Below are 6,882 nucleotides of genomic sequence, written 5' to 3'. Positions count from 1 at the left end.
ACTAAGTTCTGTGCTGTATCTTGTCTTGTACTAAGTTCTATGTCGTTCCATGTTTTGTTGTTTTCTGTTTCTGTGATGCTTTTCTTTGCTTGAGTTGTCTTCCTTTTTGTTTTTTGTATTTTCAAAATCCTTTTTTAAAACATCAAGGGCAGGGGACTACAGATGAAAAATAGCCTTGTGGCTAATTCTGGTCCCCTTTCATAAAATAAACTAAGTTAACACCATACAACATAACCCATTTATGCAACCATCGGTCAACATGCTCGTATTGGTCGTTGTTGGAAAGCAGAAAGACAACAGAAAGAAATAAAGTGGAAGATAAATGGTTTTCAGAGGAAATCTGAGAGTCTGAAATGTATAAATTATTATTAAGTGTTGTTAAAACATCTTTAATTAGAGAAATAAATGTTGGATGTGTTTCCTTTCCAGATGATGATGACTCCAAGAGTCAGGATAAGATTGAGGGTGAGATAACGTCTGACATAAACCTGCATAAACACAAACTGCATTTAAAAGAAAGATTTAAACACTTAAATCAGGGGGGTCAAACTCAACTTCACTAAGAGACGCACTGGAAATGAGAATCACAATAAGGGCCAGACATGTATAGTTTACTGACATGCTTTTATTTAACCAATAAAGTTAAATATCTTTGGCTGTGTAGTTGCATGTCTCATATAGCTTTCTCCCATACAGTTTGGTCAACAAAGAACCCCAAAAAAGTCAGCAAAAAAGTTTGTTAGCCATCGTAGAATTTGGCCCCCGGGCCTTGAGTTTGACACATGTGATCTAAATAGTGTCAGTAATATTCTTTAACTTTAATTTAAAACGTATCACAAGACATGAATGTGGGTTCAATTTAATCCCAAAATAACTAGTTCTTGTTTAGGATTACTTGTGAAAGACTCTTTGTTAGTTTGAATGAAATTGATCCTTCTTGAGTCTGTTTTTAATAAACTGTCCAGCATCTGATGAAAACAGAAGTTGTATTCATCCTGAACATCCGATACCCCCCCATACAGGAGTGGCTGGCGGCCATCAGACCACCGCGGCAGTGGCGGTCTTAGCGGCAGCAGCATCCGGAGGTTCAGGTGAGTCGACCTGATGTGAACAGTTTGTTTGTCCCAGATTTAATCCTGATTAACAGTAATCTGAGCAGGATATAGCTGGTTCGCTCTGATCCACATCCTGTCACGTGGAGCCACAGTGCCGCCTGCTGGAAGACACCTGAACTGCAGACAAACTGAACACAAACTGTGAGGCTGTCCATTGTAGTCTCACACGTCCAGCTCTACCCCCATAGAGCTGCTGAGGAAGGTCTGGCTAGTCCATGCAGCATTCCTGGATGGGAGAGAAACATGCTCTGGTTTATTGGCATTTCTTTAAAGGTCCCATGGTATGAAAATGTCACTTTATGAGGTTTTTTAACATTAATGTGAGTTCCCCCAGCCTGCCTATGGTCCCCCAGTGGCTAGAAACGGTGATAGGTGTAAACCAAGTCCTGGGTATCCTGCTCTGCCTTTGAGAAAATGAAAGCTCAGATGGGCCGATCTAGAATCTTCCCTTTATGATGTCATAAGAGGAAAGGTTACCTCCCCTTTCTCTGCTGTGCCCACCCAGAGAATTTGGCCCATCCATGAAAGAGAGAGAGACATCATGGCTTTCAAACAAGCAACGTGGCAGTTGGTCAAGGCCACACCCCCACCCTCCACCTTGCCTCTCTCTCCTCCTCAATAGCATTTAAAGCTACAGACACAGAAATGGTACATCCTAAGGAAAGCTCATTGTGGGACTGGCTCTAGTGGCTGTAATTCTGCACCAAGGCTGAATTTAGGGAAAGAGACTTCAGATACAGTATTAGGGGACCACTAAGGTCTATATAAAGAGACTTCAGATACAGTATTAGGGGACCACTAAGGCCTATATAAAAGATACTTCAGATAAAGTATTAGGGGACCACTAAGGTCTATATAAAGAGACTTCAAATACAGTATTAGGGGACCACTAAGGCCTATATAAAAGAGACTTCAGATACAGTATTAGGGGACCACTAAGGTCTATATAAAAGAGACTTCAGATACAGTATTAGGGGACCACTAAGGTCTATATAAAAGAGACTTCAGATACAGTATTAGGGGACCACTAAGGTCTATATAAAAGAGACTTCAGATACAGTATTATGGCACCACTAAGGTCTATATAAAGAGACTTCAGATACAGTATTAGGGGACCACTAAGGTCTATATAAAAGAGACTTCAGATACAGTATTAGGGGACCACTAAGGTCTATATAAAAGAGACTTCAGATACAGTATTAGGGCACCACTAAGGTCTATATAAAGAGACTTCAGATACAGTATTAGGGGACCACTAAGGCCTATATAAAAGATACTTCAGATACAGTATTAGGGGACCACTAAGGTCTATATAAAAGAGACTTCAGATACAATATTAGGGCACCACTAAGGTCTATATAAAGAGACTTCAGATACAGTATTAGGGGACCACTAAGGCCTATATAAAAGATACTTCAGATACAGTATTAGGGGACCACTAAGGTCTATATAACAGAGACTTCAGATACAGTATTAGGGGACCATTAAGGTCTATATAAAAGAGACTTCAAATACAGTATTAGGGGACCACTAAGGCCTATATAAAAGAGACTTCAGATACAGTATTAGGGGACCACTAAGGTCTATATAAAAGAGACTTCAGATACAGTATTAGAGGACCACTAAGGTCTATATAAAAGAGACTTCAGATACAGTATTAGGAGACCATTAAGGTCTATATAAAAGAGACTTCAAATACAGTATTAGAGGACCACTAAGGCCTATATAAAGAGACTTCAGATACAGTATTAGGGGACCACTAAGGTCTATATAAAAGAGACTTCAGATACAGTATTAGGGGACCACTAAGGTCTATATAAAAGAGACTTCAGATACAGTATTAGGGGACCACTAAGGTCTATATAAAAGAGACTTCAATACAGTATTAGGGGACCACTAAGGCCTATATAAAAGAGACTTCAGATACAGTATTAGGGGACCACTAAGGTCTATATAAAAGAGACTTCAGATACAGTATTAGAGGACCACTAAGGTCTATATAAAAGAGACTTCAAATACAGTATTAGGGGACCACTAAGGCCTATATAAAAGAGACTTCAGATACAGTATTAGGGGACCACTAAGGTCTATATAAAAGAGACTTCAGATCCAGTATTAGGGGACCACTAAGGTCTATATAAAAGAGACTTCAGATACAGTATTAGGGGACCACTAAGGCCTATATAAAAGATACTTCAGATACAGTATTAGGGGACCACTAAGGTCTATATAAAGAGACTTCAAATACAGTATTAGGGGACCACTAAGGCCTATATAAAAGAGACTTCAGATACAGTATTAGGGGACCACTAAGGTCTATATAAAAGAGACTTCAGATACAGTATTAGGGGACCACTAAGGTCTATATAAAAGAGACTTCAGATACAGTATTAGGGGACCACTAAGGTCTATATAAAAGAGACTTCAGATACAGTATTATGGCACCACTAAGGTCTATATAAAGAGACTTCAGATACAGTATTAGGGGACCACTAAGGTCTATATAAAGAGACTTCAGATACAGTATTAGGGGACCACTAAGGTCTATATAAAAGAGACTTCAGATACAGTATTAGGGGACCACTAAGGTCTATATAAAAGAGACTTCAGATACAGTATTAGGGGACCACTAAGGTCTATATAAAAGAGACTTCAAATACAGTATTAGAGGACCACTAAGGCCTATATAAAAGAGACTTCAGATACAGTATTAGGGGACCACTAAGGTCTATATAAAAGAGACTTCAGATACAGTATTAGGGGACCACTAAGGTCTATATAAAAGAGACTTCAGATACAGTATTAGGGGACCATTAAGGTCTATATAAAAGAGACTTCAAATACAGTATTAGGGGACCACTAAGGCCTATATAAAAGAGACTTCAGATACAGTATTAGGGGACCATTAAGGTCTATATAAAAGAGACTTCAAATACAGTATTAGGGGACCACTAAGGCCTATATAAAAGAGACTTCAGATACAGTATTAGGGGACCACTAAGGTCTATATAAAAGAGACTTCAGATACAGTATTAAAGGACCACTAAGGTCTATATAAAAGAGACTTCAGATACAGTATTAGGAGACCATTAAGGTCTATATAAAAGAGACTTCAAATACAGTATTAGGGACCACTAAGACCTATATAAAAGAGACTTCAGATACAGGATTAGGGGACCACTAAGGCCTATATAAAAGAGACTTCAGATACAGGATTAGGGGACCACTAAGGCCTATATAAAAGCATCCAAAAAGCAGCATGTCATAGGACCTTTAAAGTAATCACAATCATCGTGGGCGGTGCTAAGCTCCGGACGGAGCCACGGTGCCTCTACTGAATAGTCTCAGGAAGGAACTTGTTTTGGTGGAACATGTGTACGTTCAAAAGTAGTTTTAGCCGTGCAACAGAAAACTCAGATTGGACAGATAGTCTAGCTAGTTGTCTGGATTTACCCTGCAGAGAGCTGAGGAGCAGTTAACCATAGTCCTCAGAAATCCACCGGAGGTTAGAAGGCAAACACAGAGACAGAGGAAGGGGACGGACATCCGGCCTAAAAAGAGAGCTATCCGTCGGCATTGGAACAATCCCTGAAATGAATATCAATCATAGATCTAGAATCATAATGATATAATCATAGATATAGACTAGTTGCGGTGTGTTCAGGGCCGGTCTAGAAGTCTAGAAGTTTAGAAACGCAACATGAAACAAGGTAACAGGAGAATGGAAATAGAAATAACAGCAAAGCAATGTACTGCTTCAACATAAACCAGGTGTTACACACAAACAATCTTATCTTAATAATGATCTAACAGAAGCTCACCTTCCTTTACCTAACTCCCTAAACTAAAGAAAAACTTACTGTATACTGATTTGGTTAGTGGTGATTCTCCGAAAAAGGATCAGTGATTATGACAAATCTGCTCAGATGCCTCAGGTGTGTTTTCTCTGCAGGTGTTGCAGCAGCAGGTGTTTCATACAACAGTCAGGATGTGAGCGGTGAGTCAGCTGTCCTTTCAGAGTTCAGACACACTTTAAATAAAGTTGAAAAGGGACAACATTAGCTACATTTCATCTGCAGTCCCCTCTATCTATCTATCTATCTATCTATCTATCTATCTATCTATCTATCTATCAATCCATCCACCCATCCATCTCTATCCATCCACCTATCCACCCTTCTATCCACCCTTCTATCTATCTATCTATCTATCTATCTATCTATCTATCTATCTATCTATCTATCTATCTATCTATCTATCAATCCATCCACCCATCCACCCATCCATCTCTATCCATCCACCTATCCACCCTTCTATCTATCTATCTATCTATCTATCTATCTATCTATCTATCTATCTATCTATCTATCTATCCACTCATCCACCCATCCACCCATCCACCCACCTATCCATCCATCTATCCATGCACCTATCCACCCTTCTTTCTATCTATCTATCTATCTATCTATCTATCTATCTATCTATCTATCTATCTATCCACCCACCCATTCACCCATCTATCCATCCATCTATCCATCCATCTATCCATCCACCCATCCATCCACCCATCCACCCATGCACCCATCTATCCATCCATCTATCCATCCACCCATCCACCCATCCACCATCTATCCATCCACCCATACACCCATCTATCCATCCAGCCGCCCATCCATCCACCCATCTATCCATCCAGCCGCCCATCCATCCACCCATCTATCCATCCATCTATCCATCCATCCACCCATCCACCCATCTATCCAGCTATCCATCCACCCATCCACCCATCCATCCCCACATCCACCCATCTATCCATCCATCCACCCATCCACCCATTTATCCATCCATTCACCCATCCATCCATCCACCCATCCATACATCTATTCATCCATCTATCCATCATCTATCCATCCATCCACCCATCTGTCCATCCACCCATCCACCCATCCATCCATCCACCCATCTATCCATCCAGCCGCCCATCCATTCACCCATCTATCCATCCATCTATCCATCCATCCACCCATCCACCCATCTATCCAGCTATCCATCCACCCATCCACCCATCCATCCACCCATCCACCCATCTATCCATCCATCCACCCATCTATCCATCCATCCACCCATCCACCCATTTATCCATCCATTCACCCATCCATCCATCCACCCATCCATACATCTATTCATCCATCTATCCATCCATCCATCCATCCATCCACCCATCTATCCATCCATCCATTCACCCACCCATCCGTCCATCCATTCACCCACCCATCCATCCATTCACCCATTCATTCATCCACCCATCCACCCATCCATACATCTATCCATCTATCTATCCATCATCCATCTATCCATCCATCCATCCATCCACCCATCTATCCATCCATCTATCCATTAATCCATCCATTCATCCACCCATCTATCCATCCATCCATACATCCACCCATCTATCCATCCATCCACCCATCCACCCATCTATCCATTTATCCATCCACCCATCCATCCACCCATCCACCCATCTATCCATCCATCCACCCATCTATCCATCCATCCACCCATCCACCCATTTATCCATCCATTCACCCATCCACCCATCCACCCATCCATACATCTATTCATCCATCTATCCATCCATCCATCCACCCATCTATCCATCCATCCATTCACCCACCCATCCGTCCATCCATTCACCCACCCATCCATCCATTCACCCATTCATTCATCCACCCATCCACCCAACCATACATCTATCCATCATCCATCT

The 6,882-nt window shown here is 41.2% G+C and overlaps 1 long non-coding RNA gene across 1 annotated transcript; it reads left to right on the top strand.

Moving 5' to 3' along the window:
* Positions 1 to 428: 428 nt before the first annotated feature.
* Positions 429 to 5,146, top strand: LOC116037686. The gene is made up of 3 exons (XR_004101927.1): positions 429 to 465; positions 1,023 to 1,091; positions 5,068 to 5,146. It is a non-coding gene; the product is annotated as an uncharacterized LOC116037686 (long non-coding RNA).
* The last annotated feature ends 1,736 nt before the right edge of the window (positions 5,147 to 6,882 follow it).

This window comes from Sander lucioperca, unplaced genomic scaffold (assembly GCF_008315115.2).
Source record: "Sander lucioperca isolate FBNREF2018 unplaced genomic scaffold, SLUC_FBN_1.2 Unpl_43, whole genome shotgun sequence".
In the NCBI taxonomy this organism is placed as follows: domain Eukaryota; kingdom Metazoa; phylum Chordata; class Actinopteri; order Perciformes; family Percidae; genus Sander; species Sander lucioperca.
Note: the sequence above shows the minus strand (reverse complement) of the source record. Positions and strands in the feature narration are given on the sequence as shown.